General features: G+C 49.5%; 1 protein-coding gene across 1 annotated transcript in view; it reads left to right on the plus strand.

Annotated features, from left to right (window-relative positions):
- Positions 1-1,160: 1,160 nt before the first annotated feature.
- Positions 1,161-19,723, plus strand: part of SEMA5B (sema domain, seven thrombospondin repeats (type 1 and type 1-like), transmembrane domain (TM) and short cytoplasmic domain, (semaphorin) 5B) — a 105,283-nt gene continuing 86,720 nt past the window's right edge. Inside the window, exon 1 of the mRNA XM_012730461.1 lies at positions 1,161-1,201. The gene's annotated coding sequence lies outside the window, so the exon portion shown is untranslated. The remainder of the gene's footprint in view (positions 1,202-19,723) is intronic.

The raw sequence follows: 19,723 nt of genomic DNA on the forward strand, positions 1-19,723 counted from the left end.
GGATGGAAAGTCACATTTAGATTGCAGAAATTAATTACTCAAGTTCATGGCGGTGGGGGCAGGCTTGATTTGGCTGCAGAGCATGAGAAAAATCGAGGGGTTTAATTGTGTGAAGACTTCATAGGAGCTGACGGGTTTGATAGGACTGCTCAAAGCAACCCTATCTTTTTCTTTTATAATAGTTTATTTTTACATCATTTTGTGCCTTTTCCCATCTCAGTTGTAATCCCCATGGACTTCCCATCACCAGTTCACCTGTGTGCCATCACCATAGTCCAGTGCACTCCCCGCCCCCGCCCCACCATTTTTGATCCCATTCTCCACTCCACTCCCATAAAATGTTTATCATTATTATTTTTCCCCCTGGTCCTTTATGTTCCTGCTAGGAGTGAAATCATCGGTATTTTAATTTTTCTTTCTGGCTTAGTTCACTAATCAAAGCAATACTATCTTAGTGGCATAAGAGACGTCTGCCCAGTGTCCAGACAGTTTCCCCCTGGTCACTATATCTGTGTTTCTGGACTCGGTGGAGAGAACCCTGACTAACTCAGGTGTGTTCAGCGGAGGGCATCCAGCATCAGGAGAGGGTTGGAAAATCTGACCACAGAAGGTCTGGTGAAAGCAGTTTGTCTATCTAGAGATGGAGAGATCCTGAGGCTTGGGGAAGGGGCCACAGTGATTGACACAGAAGAAGAGAACTTCACTGCTCAGCCTGGGGGAACCAGAGGACTTGGGAGTGGCAATTACAGGAAGCTGGGTCTTGTGGGATGGGTGTCTTCCCAAGGGGATGAAGTGGCTCCAGCTGCCCAGGCTGATGTCTTGGGGGTCCTGCCCAAACCTTCCCTGGGGAAGCAGAGTAGAACCCTTGGGAAAACAATGAACATGGGGAGGGGACAGACCTGGGTTCAAATCCAGTTTGACTGTTTTTTGGTTGTGGGTTTTGTGTAACTTAGAGTCTGTTTGGTAAAATGAGGGACTAGTTTAAAGAAGGACTAAATGCAGTAGCTTAGTCCTATAGACGCTCACTCTTCTGTGAGGCCACCCTGGGAAGAGCCTTAGTAGTAACAATGTTGTCTCTCCCAAAGAACTCACTTGTGTCCCTCCTTTGTAGGGGTTAGGTAACTCTTGGGACTCCCATCCCCTGTCTTCCTGGTGATGAAGAATGCATTCTCCATCCTTCTGAGATCCCTGTCCTTGAGAGGTGAGCAACTTTCTTCCTCTGGTGCATATGGGTCTTACCAGACCCACTTGTGAGGTTCCTGGGTCTACACTTCCTACCCTCAGAGTGCAATTTTTTTCTGTTAGAGATCTTGGCACCAAACATCCTATAAATGAGGAAGAGGCCTGGATGGGTGGTGCCAGGCAGGAAGTTGAGAGGCCCCTTTTGGAGCTGCAAGATGCAACACCCTGCTCTTTTGCCGCCATCTTTGCCTGCCGTTCTCTCTGTGTGCCTGTCTTCAAATTCCCCTTTAATAAGGACACCAGTCATGCTGAATTAGGGCCCCACCCTACTCCAGTGACCTCATCTTAACTAATTACTTCTGCAACAACACTATTTCTAAATTAGGTCCATGCTGAAGTTCTGGAGGTTAAAACTTGAACCTACATGTTTTAGAGGGACACAATTTAATCGTTAACTCGACTGTAGCAAATTTTGTTTAAGAATTCACATTTTTTCCCTAATTTATTTTATCTTGTCTAAGCTCAGGCCATCTCTCCAACTGATTAAAATATTTCAGATCCTGTCTTTGACAGCCAATATATATCTGCTGTTGCTCCCAGCTTCAACACTTCCCACCTATTGACCCAGGGAATTGATATGTTGATGCACAGGCACTGGTATAGGTCAGAGCCCTACAGCACACACCCAGGTATTTCTCTCCAAGGCATTATAATACCCTTGAGCCATTGGTAATGCCCTTGGGTGTGATTGCACCACAGTTACATATCCCACAAATCCTGCCACCTCCTAACTTCCTTTCTCTAGCTTGTACACAATTTCACAAGGAGCTTGTCAGATATTTTCAAGATCAGCTGCAAAGGCAAACCCCACTTTCCTGATTTACCAGCCCTGTGACCTTGTCAAGGAGGAGATGAGCTGTGCCTGACAGGACCTTATTATCGAACATACACTATGTGACTGGGGTCTCGCTGCCCTTCCCAAGTGCCCGGCACCCTTCATTTACAGTCTCTTCAAGAATTTTTCTCAGGAGGTACACTGAGCTTCCCTCTCTGAGGTCTGCAAAAGCACCTCAGACCCCTTTCTAGATGCAACAGTTGTGCGGCTTGCCTGAGGCCTTCCTCAGTGCTTGCCAAGATGTTGTCAGGACTCTGGGAGATCCCCACAGCTGTGGGAGCCTCATTTACATGTGCAGCTGGACCAAGTGGCTTGAGCTCACTTGGAGCAACTGGAGCTTTTGCAGGTTCCATCGGCTCCTGCTCTGGTCTCCTGTGCCCATGCTGTTCACGCTTCATGGAATCCTACACCTAAGAGAGAGGCCAGAGCCAAGCTGGAGAGAGAACTGGATGGTTCACTAGAGAAGTCCCCAAATCTGTGGGTGCCTTTTTAGTCAGTGTTTTTCTCCTCCAACACTTCTCTTCCCCAGATATCTCTCACTCCTGAAGTTTTGCTTTCTCTCCTTTCTATTGCTGCTCTTTGGCTTCATGGGATAAACAGGGACACCCTGTTAGAGGGTCAGACCATTTCAAAAGCTGGATATATTTTAGCTTGTGAGAGTATAAGAGTAAGTATGATTTTATTACCCCATTTTACAGATGGGGTGACTGAGACGCGGAGTTACTAGGTACCGATTAGGCAGCCCCAGGCTTCCAGCCCAGGCCAGGTGTATTGGCTTTCTCCTGAAACACATTCTCTCCCCCGCCAGCCCCGTCTCACTGGTCTCTCTCGTGGTGGGTGTGTTCTCCCTTTCCTCTCTGCCTTTGTACACTGTGTTGCCTCTGTCCCTGGCTCCATCCTGTGGATTCTAACACATCTCATCATGATTGGGGGGCAGGGGTGGGACTTAAGGTTCTACCTTTCTCTAAGATTACTTCTCAGGGCACCTTTGGGGAAACCCTAATACACATCCTTCCCCCAATCTGTATAGGGGACAATTTAAGTTAGACTAGTGGGGAACGATGAGAGAATGAACTGCAAGAGAAATTATCAGAGCTGAGTGATGGCAAGCCCAGTGTGACTTAGCTGGAGCTCTCTAGCATTGGCGTGGAGGGGTGGAGGGGTGGGGGAGGTGGTGCGGGACCTCTGAGACTTGATGGTGCTCTGGACACTGGATGAACTGTGACAAGGTTCTGCTCTTGGCAAGATGGCTGCCACTCCTAATTAACCCATGGTTTTAATTACACTTCACAGCTGGTCCTGCTGGGAGAAAGTACTGCTCCAAGATTGTCCCCTTGGGCTTGAACTCTGAGAGGACAGGACTAAGGAGGACTCTCCATAGGCCTGGGGCTTGGGTGGGATAAGGAATGGGGAGGAGGGCAGAAAGGAGCACAGGGAGAAAGAAAAGTTAGCTGTAGGAGCAATGAATCCTGCAGCCCCACTGGGTAAATCCTGGTGGGTCAGTTTTGTATTCTCAAATTATATCTCCCTTGTGTGACCTCAGTCAATTCTCATGGAGGCTGTTAAGGGAGAGAATAATCCTTCATTTACACATGAAGAAAAGACTTAGCAATTTTCCTGGCATTGTACATTTATATAAAGTAGGATTTGAACCCAGGCTATAGTAAACCCACAGCAGATGCTATTTCCACCTGCCAATGGGTTCCTCCCCATGGCTGGATGCTGCCTGCAGGCTCTTATAGATCAGGGTGCTAGACAGCTTCAGGGACATTTTTGCATTTGGTGATAGAGGAGAGGTGGGAAACTAGTGGTTCAAGAAATTTGGGTACACAGTGTTTCTCTGTGAGGAGGTTGTTCACGAATGCTGTCACTTCTGGGAGCCCTGGAGTGAGGGGTGGGGGCATTCTCTGGGCCATTCTGTATCCTGAGGAGGTGATGGGAAGCTTCTGTGGGAAGCCATCTTGCCCTTCCACAGCATAGCTGGTCACCTGCACCCCTATCTCTCTTCCCTCTCCCTCCAGCCCTATCTTGTTTCCCAGCCTGTCCCTGTCCTGGGCTGTCCCTGGGGCAGCAGCCTCAGTGCCCTCCTGAGCCCTCTAGTGACCACTTGAAGGCCTGCAATTATGTCAAGAGCCTGTGTCCTGGGCAATCTTCTGAGATTAACCCTGAATCACAAGCTCTGTGTGTGTGTGTGTGTGTGTGTGTCTGTGTATTGGGAAATTGGGTTGGGGATCCCTTTCATGAAGGCCTGACGCAGACTCTGCCACCATAAGGAAGCCGCACTCCCCACCACTGTCTGAATTTAGATCCTTTTTTTTTCTTGGGCAAAACTCCAGCTTTCAGGAGTTTCACAAGGTATTTGGTAAATTAGTGCCCGAGATGAACCCCAGGTGTCCCATGATCTCCCATGTTGGCCTGATCTTGCTCGTGTGTGACGAGGTGGCACCACCTACCTGGCCCCACACTCCCTAGGAGCTTCCCAGGTATTGTTCCCTCGTCTTATGAGTGAGGAAACTGGTAGTTACATAACAACCTGTATCTCACTGACTCTCTGTTCTTGTCGCCCTCACAACTGGGCTCTTGCCAGGAGGAAGGGGCTCAGCCCATGAGAGGGTGACTGAGCACCCCCATGTCCGCACATTTAGGAATGGCTTGTGGTCCAGTCTCTGGAGGGTAGGCCCCCAGGACAGGCTGTCCACATGAATAATGTCCCTGCCCCCAGACAGTGAGGGGATTTGACAAAGCCCTTGTCCGCAAAATATGGATGGAAGTTCAACTCGACCCCCTGAAGAGCTCAGATTCTTTCATCTGTTTTAAGGAACCTTGTGCCCTTCACAAGGCTGTGAAGGCTGATGGTGGGAGTCTGGGCTTTGGATGGCTGAATGACCTGTGTGCATGAATAATCCATCCATGGCAGCACCAGATAAACTGACGGTTGTCCTGGCGGGGCTTATTCTGATGGGACTGTGCCCAAATTCTGCCTGGTTTTAAATTTACAACCTTTCAAAGTATTTACATTTTCAGTGAGAATGTTTGCAACATACTGGAGAGCCACGGGGCTTGGAAGGACCTGAGGTGATGTGGTCTGCCGTGGTTCTAGCGTTGCGGCCATGCTGGGATACGAATCTGGGTTCATGGCCAGTGAGCCTCCCTGCTGAGTGACCATGGGCATTGATGGCAGATGGGTTCCTCCAGGTGTGGAGAGGAGTCACAGCTTGAGAGATGTGAAGAGACAACTTGTGAGCTTCCAGTGTTCTCATTATATGGTGATAATATTTACATCACAGAGTGGGAGGTGAGAAACCTGAGAAACGTGGCCTCATCAGATGGGCATGCTGAGATGGGAGGCAATGGCAGCTTCTCTGTGTGTGAGGAGGGCACACCATGTGCAGCTCCACCTTCCATGGGGAAGAGTCAGTGGGAAGGAGGGGGAGGCTGGCATTGGTGCCCTGGAGTGGACCGGCCTGTCTTCTTGCCCGCTTGCTCCCAGTCATTCTGGGCTCTCATCACTCACTGAAGTGCATGAAGTGCACTGTATGGACCTTCTTCACGTTCACAGAGTTGTCGCTTGACCTGCTATATCAACCTCTCCAACTTCACCTCAGACTGAACGACAGTATTCCTGAGTCCTCACCGTGTAGTGTGTGGGGAGCCCGAGAGAGAGGGGTGAAGAAGCACTTTGCCTTTCTAAAATCTGGCTTTCTTGGGAGAGGCAATCAGTGGGTTAGCCCCACCTCTGTCTGCTGAGACCCTGGCCTTCCCACACCCCTGCCTGCCACACAGGAGGGGTATTTCCCTAGGACCCGCTCTTCGGACTTCAGGTAATTCACTTTCACCCACTCTTGGCTAAATGATGATGACGATAATATCTGCAAAACCCAGCTTTTAAGGGAGTGTTTATATAACCGCTAAGGGGAACTCTCTTCTCTGTTTTCCTCTCAACTGCAACTTCCCTCAACTGAACTCGGGGCCTAACTCTGTTGTGATTGCTTTTTGTACACCATCTCACTTAATTTTACAACAGTTCCAAACAATTCTGAGTTTGATACATTGAGTCCATTTTAGAGGTGGAGAAATTCTCCAGACAGAATGTATCCCAGGCCAAACCTCTACAAAGAGGAAGTTTCAAGCCCTAGTTTCCTCTTTCAAACTCTGTGCCCTGCCCCATCACACCATGTAAAATCCGTGGCCAGTAGTGGTGTCACTCTGGGGGGGCCAGGCCCTGGAGCTGAGCCCTGGGCTCCCTGCCCCACACTGAACAACATAGCCACCGTGGCTAGATAGACACTCGCTTCTTCCTCCAGGGGTAGGTCTGCCCTCTCCTCTCCAGACCTTTTTGGGGTTGGGCTTGAAGACCCCATGCAGAGGCCCCGTGTCTTCCCTTTCCTGGACTTTAGGGTGCATGGAAGCAGGGTGTGCTTTTCCTTTTCTTCCCTCCCACTGGAGTGTCCAAAATGGCAAGAATAAAACTCTACGGAGTTTCAGAAGGAGAGGGACAGGTGCTTACAGACTCCAGGTCAGCAAAACCAGGTCTTTTCCAGCCTTGAGGTCAAGTTTGCAGATTAGTGCCTGAGCCACGCTTCTCCTTCTGGGTTGTCCTGTCAACTAGGGGCATCGCTATTTCTGTCTCAGGACCCACTGTGCTGTGCTGTGCTGTGCTGTGCCGGGGAGGCACAGATCTCAGATGGGCACTTCCCCGGACCTGCCCCTGTTTTGTCCTTTGTCTGCTGACTCTGAAAGCATGGTACAGAGTTTCCCTGCCTGGATGCACCTGTAGCGCTCTTAAAACTGAAGCCCATCAAAGAGTGATGCCGTCTGTCCAGGTGGGGCCTGCACCAATATACCTTTAGGGCTCCTTGGGTGAATCTCAGGGGCAGCCCGGGAGAGAACCCCTGAGCCACCTCTTTCAGCTCTTGCCCTCAGCACTTACTGCTGTTGTACAGCTCCCCTGACACGGCAGTCTCCCTGCTGTGAGCGCCATCTCCCAGGGCCACATTTATCTTTGTGTTCCTTCGCTCAGCACAGAGGCCTCCATGTGTGTGGAGTTGTTAATGAGAGCTAGTCAGAGAACATTCTGGTTTCTCCCGCTGTTATTTCTTTTTCAAAGCATGGGTGAGCATGTTCTCAAGAAAGGGTTCTGGATTTTCTATCTGAGGAGTGGGCTGAGGAGTAGGGTGCAGAACTTCTCAGGATGTCAGGGTTATTCAGTGAGTCTCAGTGGCGGGAGTTAGCACGGGGGCTGAGACTGGGTCTTTGGGACAGCCATGGAGCTTATCTCTCATTTTGTCTCTGTCTCTCCGATTCTCTGCATCACACACATGCTAGCACGCTGTACACAAGCAGATACACACTTGAGCAGAGGTGGCAGCTCTCTAAATACAGGAATGGAGTGGGGGGTGATGGGGGCGACTGGGGGAACAAATTTGGAGCGCTCCTTGTGTGTACTTGATGCATTCACAGGCTCTCCCTCCTCCAGCTGGGGAAGCCTGGATGATGGAAACCTTGCAGATAGCACAGACCCTTCTCTTAGCCCCCCTTTCCCCTATGTGTGGCCTCCAGAGGGAGGTGAGGAAGTGGAAGTCTCTAAGCCCACTTCCCACCCTGAGAATCTCTTCCCCGGAGTGGGGAGTGGACTGTGGATGCATAGATAGGAATAAAAAACTCCCTTTCATCTCAGGCTGCAATGCTGTGCCTTGGTTTCCTGCCAACTGCTCTGTCCACAAAGCAATGGCCTGGCCCAGGGACCACACCTCCTGTGGCCTCCTTGAAAACTGGGAGGTGTTGGTGCTGCAGCAGCCCTGGGAAGCTCTGGTTTCCTGTGCTCTGCAGCTACTTGAAAGCACTTCTGTGTGGGGGCACTGTCTCCCTCACACCCAGCCCTGGGCGGCTGTAAGCACCCACCCCACCCCCAGCTCAGCTGGGGACCTCAGCCCTTGCTTTGTCTCCGGAGCTCAGGGCCTCAGGGAGACAGGCTCCTGCTTCCCTGCCACTCCAAGCAATTTGGCCCTTCTGCAAAAGTCTGCACCTCTGAGCTGTCTGTGCTTTCTTTTTGTCTGCTGGGTTTTCAAATGCTTCATCCCTGCCTGCGGCAGGCCTCCCTGCAACCGTCTTGGCTCCCTATGGTCTTTCACACTCTGCCGCAGGTACTTTTCCTGAGCTGCTTTTTCCGAGGGCTTCCAATAACTCAGTTTGGTGGCAATTTCTCAGGCCTAGGTCCCCAAGGTCTCCCCAGTTTGCCACTGTTCATAATCTGTTCTCAAAATCCTGTGCCTCCTGGCTTTCTCCTGACCCATGCTCACCTGTCCTGTGGCTCCAGCCTCCTTCGTTTCTTCTCCCCTCCCGTTCTGAGCCCATCCACTCCTCTGGGCCAGACTTTGCCCACCTGAGACGAGGGGCCCCTTCTGGGCAGAAGCCATGGTCTGCCTTGAATAAACCTCCACAAACACCATGTTACTATCCTTTTCTCATGAGCAAACTAAGTGTATGAATGCATCTGATAACTATACTTTGACAGTGGGTTTTGCATTTTCTATATCCCTTCTTAGTCCAGTCTGTTGCCTGTCTTAGACTATATGTTTGTGAAATTGGACTTCCTTTTGATTTACTGAGTTTAACGGAAAGAATCAAGGTTTCAAGCTGAGAAGTGTTTAGCAGTTGGCAGGGAGCTCTGGAGTGAGGGGAGACCTGGGGCTCTGGCTTCCTTGTGTTCCATCTGGAGAGTCGGGGGAGGCCTGGGGTCTGGGTCTGTGAGGCTATCTAGAGCGTCTTTGCCAGCCTGCCTGCTACCCTGCTGCAGGGACCTGAAGAACAGACCTTGGCCAGCTCTAACATTTGAATGGGGAAGAAGAAAGGGGCATGAGCAAGGTGTGTGTGTGTGTGTGTGTGTGTGTGTGTGTGTGTGTGTGTGCTGGCTTACCAATTTGCCTCGGTGCTTAGAGGGCAAGTGTAACATTGTCGGAGAGTTTTTTTATGTCTAAAAATGACTACCCTCTGATTCTTCATGCTCCACCAAGTGGAAAGTTCTCCTTTATATCTTATTCCAATTATTCCATTACAGTTTAGGCCTGGATATGCTAAGGGAGGCAGGAATATCTGAAAGTGCAGCCAGGATTGCCATGGGAGGGCTTATGTGTGGCAAAAGCAGCTGCCCCTTTCATCTGCTAAGAGGCTGTGTTTCTGTTCTGAAGGCAGGGTAGTGGTGGTGTAGGATGGTGTGGAGCGGGAGTGATGAGGGGGTAAGGATTGTCCTGTGGGCTCCCAGGAATGGAGCAGTCCTGTGTGGAGAAACAAGTCCTTCCTTCACTTAAAACGTGGAGGAGCACACCTGGTTCTTTTGGCCTCCCGAGTGGCTCTTCTTCTAGGACCAAAGCCAGAGGAGGTTGGGCCTGCCCAGGCCAACTCTAAGCTTCCAATACTCACCCATCAATGTGAGCAAGCACCATACAGGGTGGTTAATAAAATGGGATTTCCCATGCAGTTTAAAAGTTGGATGTGTTCAGTATTTATTTATTTATTTAAATATTTATTTATTTATGCACACAAGAACTAGGATACAGATCAGAGGTGCAGCGGGTGAGAAGATCCACCAGAGACAGAGTAGGGAGCAGAACAGGTGGATCTATTGAAATACTGCTGAGGGGAGCAGCAGATGAGTCAGGAGAGGTCTGCTGCACCATGTGGGTCACCTCCCGGGGTGGGACTCAAACTCTTGCTGCAGTGGCTGTGAATAGCTTCACAGTGCTGTGCTTTAACCCCTTGTACCACCAGGGAGGGCCCCAGTATTTAAGTGGATGTGAAAGAACTTTAATAACATCCTTTTCTATTCAGGGCTAGAGACATCTTTAAAAGCTTCCTGGCAGAGGGACTGCTGAGGGGTCATTGTTTGCCTCTGGAGACAGAGTTTGCTAGACAGAGGGGCATTTCTTCTTCCATCATGACTTCCTAACTTTTTACCTGATTTGGTAGGCATGCCCATCCCCCAGGTTGCTCTCTCTTCATTCCGTTCATGTACCCCCCAGCCCCCTACATCCCACCCCCAGTCATTCCTCAGGAGATGTTTGCCAACACCAGACTGGAAACAAAGATGAATGAGACCCTTTTCTCAGCTGGAGATGCTCCGAGCCCAGTGACCAGCGATCCTTCATGAGTGAACACTGCTTTTGGGTTGACGAGGCACATTCACATTTGTTGTATGTTTTAAGCCTCACAAGAGCTGGGGAAACAAGCCAAGGCAAGCCTTACCCATCTCAAGAGAAGGAACTGAGGCTCAGGGAGACTGCAGGCCTTCTTCAAGGTCAAATAGGTGGTGCCAGGATAGTAGGGATGGAAGCGCCTTTTGGGTATGATCTGCCCATAACCCATGACCATAGTTTCCAGAGGCTGGAAACTAAAGGAAACAGGAGCTGGGGGGGCAGAGGTGTTACAAGGCAGGGAGAGAGAGGGGCACCCCGAGCCCTCACACCTGCCTGCTCTAAATAGGTTCTGCCATCCACCACATCAAGACAAGGCATAAGAGCTTTAATGGAAAGGAACTTTAATACAATGAGTGTGCAATACAAAAAAGACAAGGGGGAGGCCCTCCCTGGTGGCGCAGCGGGTTAAAGCACAGCACTAAGAAGGTTAAGCCAACTCCTCATGAGTTCGATTCCCGCCTGCCCCGGAGGAGATCCACATGGCGCGGCAGACCTCTCCTGACCCGCCCGCTGCTCCCCTCAGCAGTGTACTTCGTCGATCTGCCTGTTCTGCTCCTCACTCTGTTCCTGGTGAATCCTCTCACCCTCCGCATCTCTGGCCTGTACCCCAGTTCTGTATGAATAAATAAATAAATCTTAAAAAAAAAAAGACAAGGAATATAATTTCTAAATCAAACACCTGAAGTTACCCATCCCCTCGTGGGTAAAAGTCCACTCAAAAGGGATTGAATCAAAGCCTGAAAGCCCGCCACAAGACTAAAAGCACCTTCTGGCTGGGACCCATAGAAAAGGGTCAGCAATGGCCAGACAAGTCTGGGAGGAAAAGAGCACAATCAAAATCAGTATAAACACTGTCATAGTCACCTCCCACGGGTCTCTCACCCATATCTCTTTCAACCAGTCTAGGACCAGGAAACAAGCACAGTTTCTTAATCACATGCTCCCTGCTCCATGTGGCTTCCTCAGGTCTCCTTCTGGCTCTCCATCCTGCTTCCTTCTTCTCCAGACTCCTCTCTTCTCTGCTCAGCTCCTCTCCCCGCCCCCCACCAGGCGGGGTAGGGAACCTGGAACTTCCCCTTTTCCTGGGGACCCCCCATTACAGAGGCACTGTGTCAGAGGCTGAGGGCTGGCCTGCGGGCGACCTCCACAGGGCAGGGCAGGGGCCTGGTCCCAGATCTCCCCACTGGAGTGTTTGGGTCAGACTTTGTTCTCTTCCTTGTTTGGAAAGTCCCAAAGAGTACTAATTGTCACCCTCAACCAACAGCCTTTTGGTCCCAAGAAGTCACATTCCTGCGACCAAAGAGTCTCTTGGTCCTCCTTTGCCCCTTGCCCCTCCCATGGCCCGTTACTTTGAGAGGGTGGGGGCTAAACATAGTGCAGAGAACATCCTTGGAGGGTGAGACAGGGTGGGGTGAGCAAAGGAAACTGCAGTAGCAACTGGCAGTAGTGCCATTTACTAGGTGACAAGAAATGTTCCTGCTTGGCTGGGGAGGGGCAGTATCTGTCAAGCTGTCATTGCTCCTCCCACCCTAGTGTTGGGGTGTGGGCCCAGGTTGAAGGAAGGCTCTGGGCAGGAGTAGGGAAGCCAGTGAATCGGAGAAGCAGATTTGCTCTGGCCCTTAGGTAGGAGAGTTACTTGTTGCATAGCCCATGTCGGTTTCTGCTGGTACCTCTTGTTGCAGGGATGGGGGAACTCTGCTCGTCTTAGGAGAGGTGAGTGCCCAGAGCAATCACATTTTTACATCTCCTGCTGGCCTTCCTGAAGGCAAGACAGAGAGGAAGAGAGGACCCTTAGCTTTGCAAGGCCCTGGCTCTCCCATTCAGAGGGCTTTTTCTGCAGAGCATTCTGGATTCTCAAAATGGTAAGTCTATCTGAACATCAGATTTGCTAGGGGAACATTTTGGCCAAAGACAGAGTTTAGACCACACTATGAGACTCTGATCTGATAGATCTAGGTGGGGTGGGGTTGGGTGGGTTGCTAGAAGAGCAACATCATAATGCAAATACTTAATATTTGTTTGGCATTGGTAATCAGCCACCCAGTAGGAGATGAGTAGCAATCAATTTCCATCAGCACCAAGGAGCTTGGGGGAGGCCAGCCATGACATCTCGCTGCCTGTGGTATGTTGTAGCTGCAGTCTGTACTGCATCCAGAGAAGCTTCATGGGGGAGGCTCATTCCAAATTTCAAAGTTTTCTTACTGGCTGAAGATGTGTCCCTTTAAGCAGCAACACAAAATCTGTCACTGTGTTAGTGGCGCCTGCCTTTTTAAACAAAGTCAAACGAGCATTAATGTAACCTTTACTTGATGTCCCAAGGGTATGTTAGGAACTTTAATTAATGTACTGGGTTATAATTCAGTGGGGCTTATGAGACCATTTGCTTATACCAAATGCCCCCCTGAGGTTTTGTGTTTTTGTGCCTGCTTTTTAGTTTTTCCAGCTGTGCTTCTTGCTGGCTGATGTCCCTACTTGCTAGACATAGAGTACCTGCCTAAAGCAAATTATTCTTCACTTTTAATTTGCATTTATTTGGGCTTGGGAAAGGGGTAAATGAAGCTCTTATAACTGGGCTAAGAACATATTAGGTGAACTTCTTATCTATCCCACACCCAGGCTGGGAGTAGCAGCAATGAAATTTGGCATTGACCTCAGGCTAAGGAGCAGGCCAGGTTGGTTTCTGGGGACACTCTTCCTTTGTTTGTGGTTGGGTCCTAAATGGACACATGATATGGTGTCACCTAATTGGGGTTTGGAGAGAGGTTCCAGCTGATTTCTGGGTAAGTTCTTTATTCTCCCTGCACAAGTAAATAAGGAGACACACAATTCTGATTGCTCTTGGCAGCCAAATTACAACTTTCAGAACTTTTGAGGGGGGAAGTTGGCATCTAGGCATGGCAGAATGGGACATGGAATTACAGAGGCTGGCAGAGTGGAGACATGGAAAAAACTGTGAATTGGTTCTTTTCTTGGAAACTTTAAACTTGTGTTCATGTGAGTTATTGTATTTTCTTTGATTTAAACCCCATTGAACTGAGTAGGGTTTTTGGTTACTCGTGACTAAAAGCATCCCAGGGGATAAATCACGAATGCAAGAAATAACAGTGAGTAGGTTCTGGATGGTGCCTGGAGGCTTTGGTACCTGGATTCTGTTACTCTGTTTTGGCTTCTCAGAAGTTTGGTTTTGTGTTTCGATTTTGATGTGGGGTTTATTTCTTCCTGAGATTTTCCAGGTGTGAAAATCTTAGTCATCTTTGTATCCTCGGTGTTGGCTTCTTATTTATCTTTCTGTGTTCGGTATTTTCACAGTGACTTGCACTTACTGGACATTCAAAAATTTGTCAGATTGACTTAAACCCAGCCGCCTGCCTGTAACTGCAGCATCCTCTCTCTTTCCGGTTGGCGGTTAGATGGGTTTTTGCCTTCTACCTATCAGGTTGATCAGGATCTGACAGACATACCTCAGAGCCATGTTTGCAATTCTTGTGTAGTGCTTTCTCGATTACAAAGTGCCACCTACACCCTTGTCTCAGGAAATAGGTAGCTCCAGGATCATCGTCATTTTACAGATAAGGCAACCAAAGGCCAGTGGATTTACATGAAGCTTAATTTTTGTAATTACTTCTCAACAAATTTAACGTTGAAATGGCATTCAAAGCAATGTCTTTCCGAATAAGAAATCCTGTGTTCAAAATAGAACCCCACTTGGAAGATTTCTCTTGTACAGATGCTGCAGTGTTTGCTGAGACATAAATAACATAATGATCAGCATCTGCCCATCAGGGCTTCAGGATAAAACTGCCTCTACCTCCCACTGCCACCTGAAGAATTGCAATTTGCCATCGAGTTAAAGCTCTTCAGGATTCACAGCTTGAGCTTCTCACCTCGCTAATTGGTGCTTATTCTTCAAATTGGGTTGCTCACTCTGATGGAAGAGAGGCAGGAGCTTGCCTCTCTCTGCTCTTGCAAGTTTTGCAGCTAACAATGAGCCATGAGATGGGTGATTCTTGCTTCGGACATGTCTCATGGTGGATGTCCAGACAAAGGAATTTGGGAGCTCTGAAGTAGGTCTGCTTCCACGGAATGCATTCTCCTGTGTTTATCAAGAATGTGAAGAGCTCCTTCTAACACAATGCACTGAGTTCATCGAATAGTTAGAAGTTCGCCCTACTGCACAGCCCCGTCCTTAATGCCTGTCTGCTTGAACCAGACCAGAGACCCTAAGAATGATGCTCTGAAGTCGCCTCTTGCCTTCTTGCTCCCACTTGCTTCGTGGGAACATGTGCATCTTCCGTACAGGTTTCCCAAGAGGCCTCACGCCGTGCTGGGATGCACAGTTTGTTCTCATCCTGTGCGTTTGGTTATCAAGCCAGCCTCCCCTCCAGCTTCACCTCAAGCATCAGTAGAAATCATAGTGTAGAGCACTTACTTTGACATTGTTCTGAAAATGATGTTGTGTGTAGATCTGTTTTCCTGGAGGGCAAGGATTATGTTATATATTGCTTTTGTAGGGTGAAGGATCTAGCATTTACCTTAGCCTGGAGAATTTTGGAAATTCCAAGGAGTGCTTTACCCAATAAATATCTGGGAAACGTCATTGCTCCTCAGCGGTCTACTCTATAGATTATCTGTGTTCATTTTTTCTGCCTTTCTGAGTATCTTGCTTGGCCACTCACTGTGAGCTTGAATGCAGGAGTCCTGGGCTTTTAAGGAGACAAGTGGGTGTGCTTTCATTGTCTGTGTACATTCTTCAGTATTTTACAAAGACATTCTGGATTTTTGGTGCCTGGGAATTTTGAAAGAGGTAGAAAAGGAGAGTTGAAGGCAGTGGGGTTGGTATATTGAATCCTACAAGAGAATGTTCGGAAGATCCCCCACCCCAGCAAGGATGCTATGTGTGATGATGATGGAGGAGGTTCAGAGGGCCTTCCCCCCCCACACCCCATTCAGGCCCCATGCAGCTTTTTGTGAAATTTCTGCCATTAACCGAGGTTTAAAAAGCAGTGGTGGGTGGCGGTAGTTTCTTCTCCAAAGTGTCTGTCTCAGTTCTCGACTCCTCGACTCAGTCCTCTTCTCTACAACACTCCTGCCCCTACCCACATCTCTACAGAAAAAGTTCCCCTCTGGTGGCCAGTCTGCTACTGAGTGAGAGAATGTGGAGATGCTGAGGCCCACTGAAGGTAGGTGAGGTCTTCACTTCAGTGAAACTTCACTGTCCAGCCTCAGGGGGGCTGGAGTACGTGGCTTCTTCTCACACATTTTCCTTTTTCTTCAGCATAAACATTTAAATCTTCCCCACTTCTCCTGTGCAGCTCAGTTTCCTGAGACTTGAGGGGAGATTGTATATAAAATCCACCCTACTCCTGCCAGGTACCCCTCCTGTGGACCGGCCAGCCCAGCTCTTTCCAGCAAGTTTCCTGGCAAAGAAAGGCCAAGCCTTGAGGTTCAGCCCCCTCTTCCCACCCATCCATGATCCTTTCTCAGGTGCTGCTCCTCGCTTGGGCTGGTCACCGTCACACACAGAAGCATGGGCCTGCTTTGGGTTGCCAAGGTGACTGGGCACCCTACTGCCAAGTGACGGCAGAGGTCAGGGATGCTGGATTCCTCAGTGCAGTGAAGGCAGCTCCAGACCTGCAGCAGGCTTCCCCACCCAGAAATCCTGTGCACGCCAGGCACAACAGCCAGCTAGTGGTCTTCCCTGGAGGGATCGTGGTGGAGTCAGAGGCCAGAGGTCACTTATTGGCCCTGCAATGTCAGTGCCTACCCTGTTTCCTAATTTCATCCAGGTGATTAGCTGTACCCTACTTCCCAGGTTAGATGATATGCATAAAGCACTTTACATTAACATACATAAAGCACTTTAGCATGACGGGGCGGGTCATACTGAGTTCTGTAGAGCATCTACTATTCCTGCCTTGACCTCCAGAGCCATCCTCTTGGCCTCAGTTTCAAGCTGTTGTCCTCAGGGAAGCTTCGTCAATACCTAGGCCCAAGGCCATAGTTACTGAGACCACTGGCTCCACTTATGCCAGGCTCTGGACCTGAGCCACCTTGGCACCTGTACTTCCACCTTGGTACCTCCTCTCAGTCTCAGTCCAGTACCTGCCACCCCTACCTTCCCTGCATAGATCATTCTCCATAGAACTGCTTCTCTGCTTCCTTGTTGCAAGTGTACTTCTCTTACATTCTTTTCTCCTCTGTCTCCTTCATTGCTGTATGTTTGTGGCTATTTAGAACCTCTGTTAGTGTATGGTAGTCAAAATATAGGTTATCGGGCCCCACCAGAGGTTGTGAGTCAGTCTGTCCAGGTGGACGCAGGGGAACAAGAATCTACACTGACGATGATGGTGGCCTCCACAGAGTCATCCTGTAGCCCCACTGACCCAACCTGCATGACATTCCTCCCAGAGGAGTCACTTTTTCTCACCCTGGTGTACTCCCCCGCCAGCATGTCATAGACGTCGCAGCCAAGGTGTATTTGTCATCCTCTTAGTGGGTTCTCAAGTCTACTGGTTTTAAAATTCTACATTTACGAGCCTTCCCTGGTGGTGCAACAGGTTAAAGCTCAGCACTGTGAAGCTGGCCATAGCCATTTTAGTGCAAGTTTCATTCCCGTCCAGGGAGGTGATCCACATGGCACGGCAGACCTCTCCTGACCTGCCCACTGCTCCCCTCAGCAGTGTACTTCATCAATCTGCCTGTTCTGCTCCCCGCTCTGTCTCTGGTGAAGCCTCTCACTGTCCCTGCACCTCTTGCCTCTACCCCAGTTCTGCAGGCATAAATAAATAAAAATTAAAAAAAAATTCCACATTCATTTTTTCTTCCAGCTGTTATCATACCTCGATCTAGAATCAGTCCTTTGGGGAAATGATAGCTGGTAGAAAGTAAGGAGTAGCACTGCCTTCCTTTAGGAACATGGAAACGAGCATCCAAAACTCATGGCTTGGGTTTCTAGCCCTGGACCCATTGCTACCCTGCTGTGTAACCTTGGTTGGGGCAGTTAACCTCTCTGGGCCTCTCACTCTTCTCATTTCTAACATGAGCAAGTTGAATTTGCCAAGGTTCTCTTCCAACTCTAAGAGTCTGTGAGTCTATTTAAGTGCACTGACAGCTTTAGAATGGCTAATTAATGAGTTTCTAGTGGGAACACAATTAGGTGATAATGAAGGCCTCAAAAGTAAATCTCTCCATTTCTTGTAATGGGTTGAGTTGATGAGGCCTGGGAGTGTGTTTTCATCAAATGGATGGAGCTTCTGGGAAGAGGGAAAATGGAGCTACAGGCTTCAAACCTGGGAACTTGGGAATCAAGGAGGCTAGGAGCCAGGAACAAATCCGGACATCTAAGGGTAGCGAAACTGTGTTCTGAAACACAGTGTGGTCACCGTGTAAGGTTGGCTTGGAGTCACGTGCATGGAGGGGATATTAGCAACTCTGCAGGCCTGGAGAACTGTACTACTGGGCTGGGTCCATTCCCAGAGCATGTTTGGCTGCATCTCCTTCTTTAATAATCCTCTTGCGTGTGAATGGATAAGCTCACATAAGTGATGAGAAATGGAGGCTCAGAGGAATGACTGCTCAAGGTCAAGGAGCTTATAGTGCTAGATCACAATCCAAGCTTCTTGATGCCTTTCCACTCCACCCAGCTAGCTCTGTGCACCTTTGCTGATAGTCTGAGTGGCTGACCCCAAATGAATGGGCTCCCTATTTAGAGCACTCCAAGGGGATTTGCTACTCTGCCTGATGGCTTTGTGGGATGTGCCATGTTGAGATGGGGCTGAGGGTGTCCAATCTGTGGTAAGAAGAGCTCAAGGGAGATTTCTTCTTTCAAGGGAGAATACTTCTCGAGAGGCCATGGCCTCGCTGCTAAGAACTGGAAACAGCCAGTCATGGCTGCTAAGAACTGGAAACAGCCAGTCATGCCAGCACCTGATATGATGCCCAGTACTTGCTGACCATTTAGGGCTGCATCAAGAAGGAACACCTTAAAGCAAGAGGATGGGGATGAGGAAGGGTGTTCCATAGAGGTGGGAGCATCTCTGTCCCAGGAAGACAATCACACGTCCCAACAAGGAGAGAAGCCCCCTCTGGAGGTGTGGGGGAAGGAACAGGGCCCTTGGCCTGCACGGTGAAGACCAGAGCCCGAACTTCTGGAAGACTGTTCTTGCTGGTGACTTTGGCTGCTGAGACAGGACCTTGACCTTGCCCGTCTATGTGAAATGGGGCAAGTGTTATGCAGAGATGCTGCATCTTTGCTGCAGAAGGAGGGAGGGAGCACATCAGCGAGCATTTGCCTGGGTCTTGCCCTAGAAATGCTTCAAGTAATAAAATCAGGATGACTTCAGAAATCCACTACTTCTCTTGGCCTCTCACAGCTTCCCACATGCTGTGGTGGAAACTGGGGGTAGGAAGGGAGTCCTGTGGCCCCAGCCAGGTAATGGGACCTCTGTCTCCTCACTGTAAACTAGGGGATAGGATGAGATGGCCCTCAGATCCTTGCCTGCTCTACTTCAGGTGGGTCAGAAGGGATCTGTCATATTTTTTTGTGATGGTGGGGAGTGGGTAGAGCAGTAATTGAGAAGACATGTCAGAAAGGAAGGGGAAAGGAGAGGCAGGTAGAGATAGAGGGGAGAGGAAAGAATTGTGGGAAGAGGCAGAAAGCCACTATCCAGTGGGAGACGCACAGAGCTTGGAAGGTTCTTCTGCGCTTGGCTACTAACAAGTCAGACCCTCTAAGCCTCAATGTCTACACCTGTAAAGTGAAACCGGGGCTACCCAGCTCATGGCGGTGAAGGTTAAACATGCAGGTCACAAACCATAAAATGCCACACAAAGTAATGTGCTGAATTCATAAGAAAAACACTGAGAAGAGAGCAGACAAAGCAGCAGAGAAGATGGGGGTGGGCGTTCAGGGGAGAGCCTTACCCAAGCCTTTCTTTTCCTGCAGATGCGGATGGAAAGGAGTGGGAGTGGGAAAGAAATATTGAAAGATGCACCAAGGAAGGAATGAAATCCTCCCTTCTGTTCTTTTTGGGGAACGGAGAATCGTGGGTGGGGCTGCCTGCGGCTCCATCCCTAGCAGAGGAGTCTTTGCTGGGGCAAGAGCTGATGAGAGGGGCTGGCGCAGGTGGAATGTTACTCCTGCTTCCTTCCCAGAGGCCTGGGGAAGGGAGAAGTTACTGTCAATCTTCAGAATGTTATGGAACTTCCCAGACTCTGTCACAAAACACTGGAGTCTGGTGTCAGGGTTGCATGGTAAAAGTTTGTGGCAGAATTTTGGACAGGGGGACAGGGTTCAGAAGAAAACAAAGAGAAAGCTCTGAGTGTTCCAGGACATTCCAGAAAGCCAAACCCAGATAGGACCCTGAGTTTATGCAGGCCCGGCTCCTTGATGGCTCCTGCTGCTGCTCCTGCCTGCATCCCCATCTTGGCATGAGGCGAGGCCAAGACTGGGAAG

This window comes from Condylura cristata, unplaced genomic scaffold (assembly GCF_000260355.1).
Source record: "Condylura cristata isolate star-nosed mole 26May11 unplaced genomic scaffold, ConCri1.0 scaffold00003, whole genome shotgun sequence".
In the NCBI taxonomy this organism is placed as follows: Eukaryota; Metazoa; Chordata; class Mammalia; order Eulipotyphla; family Talpidae; genus Condylura; species Condylura cristata.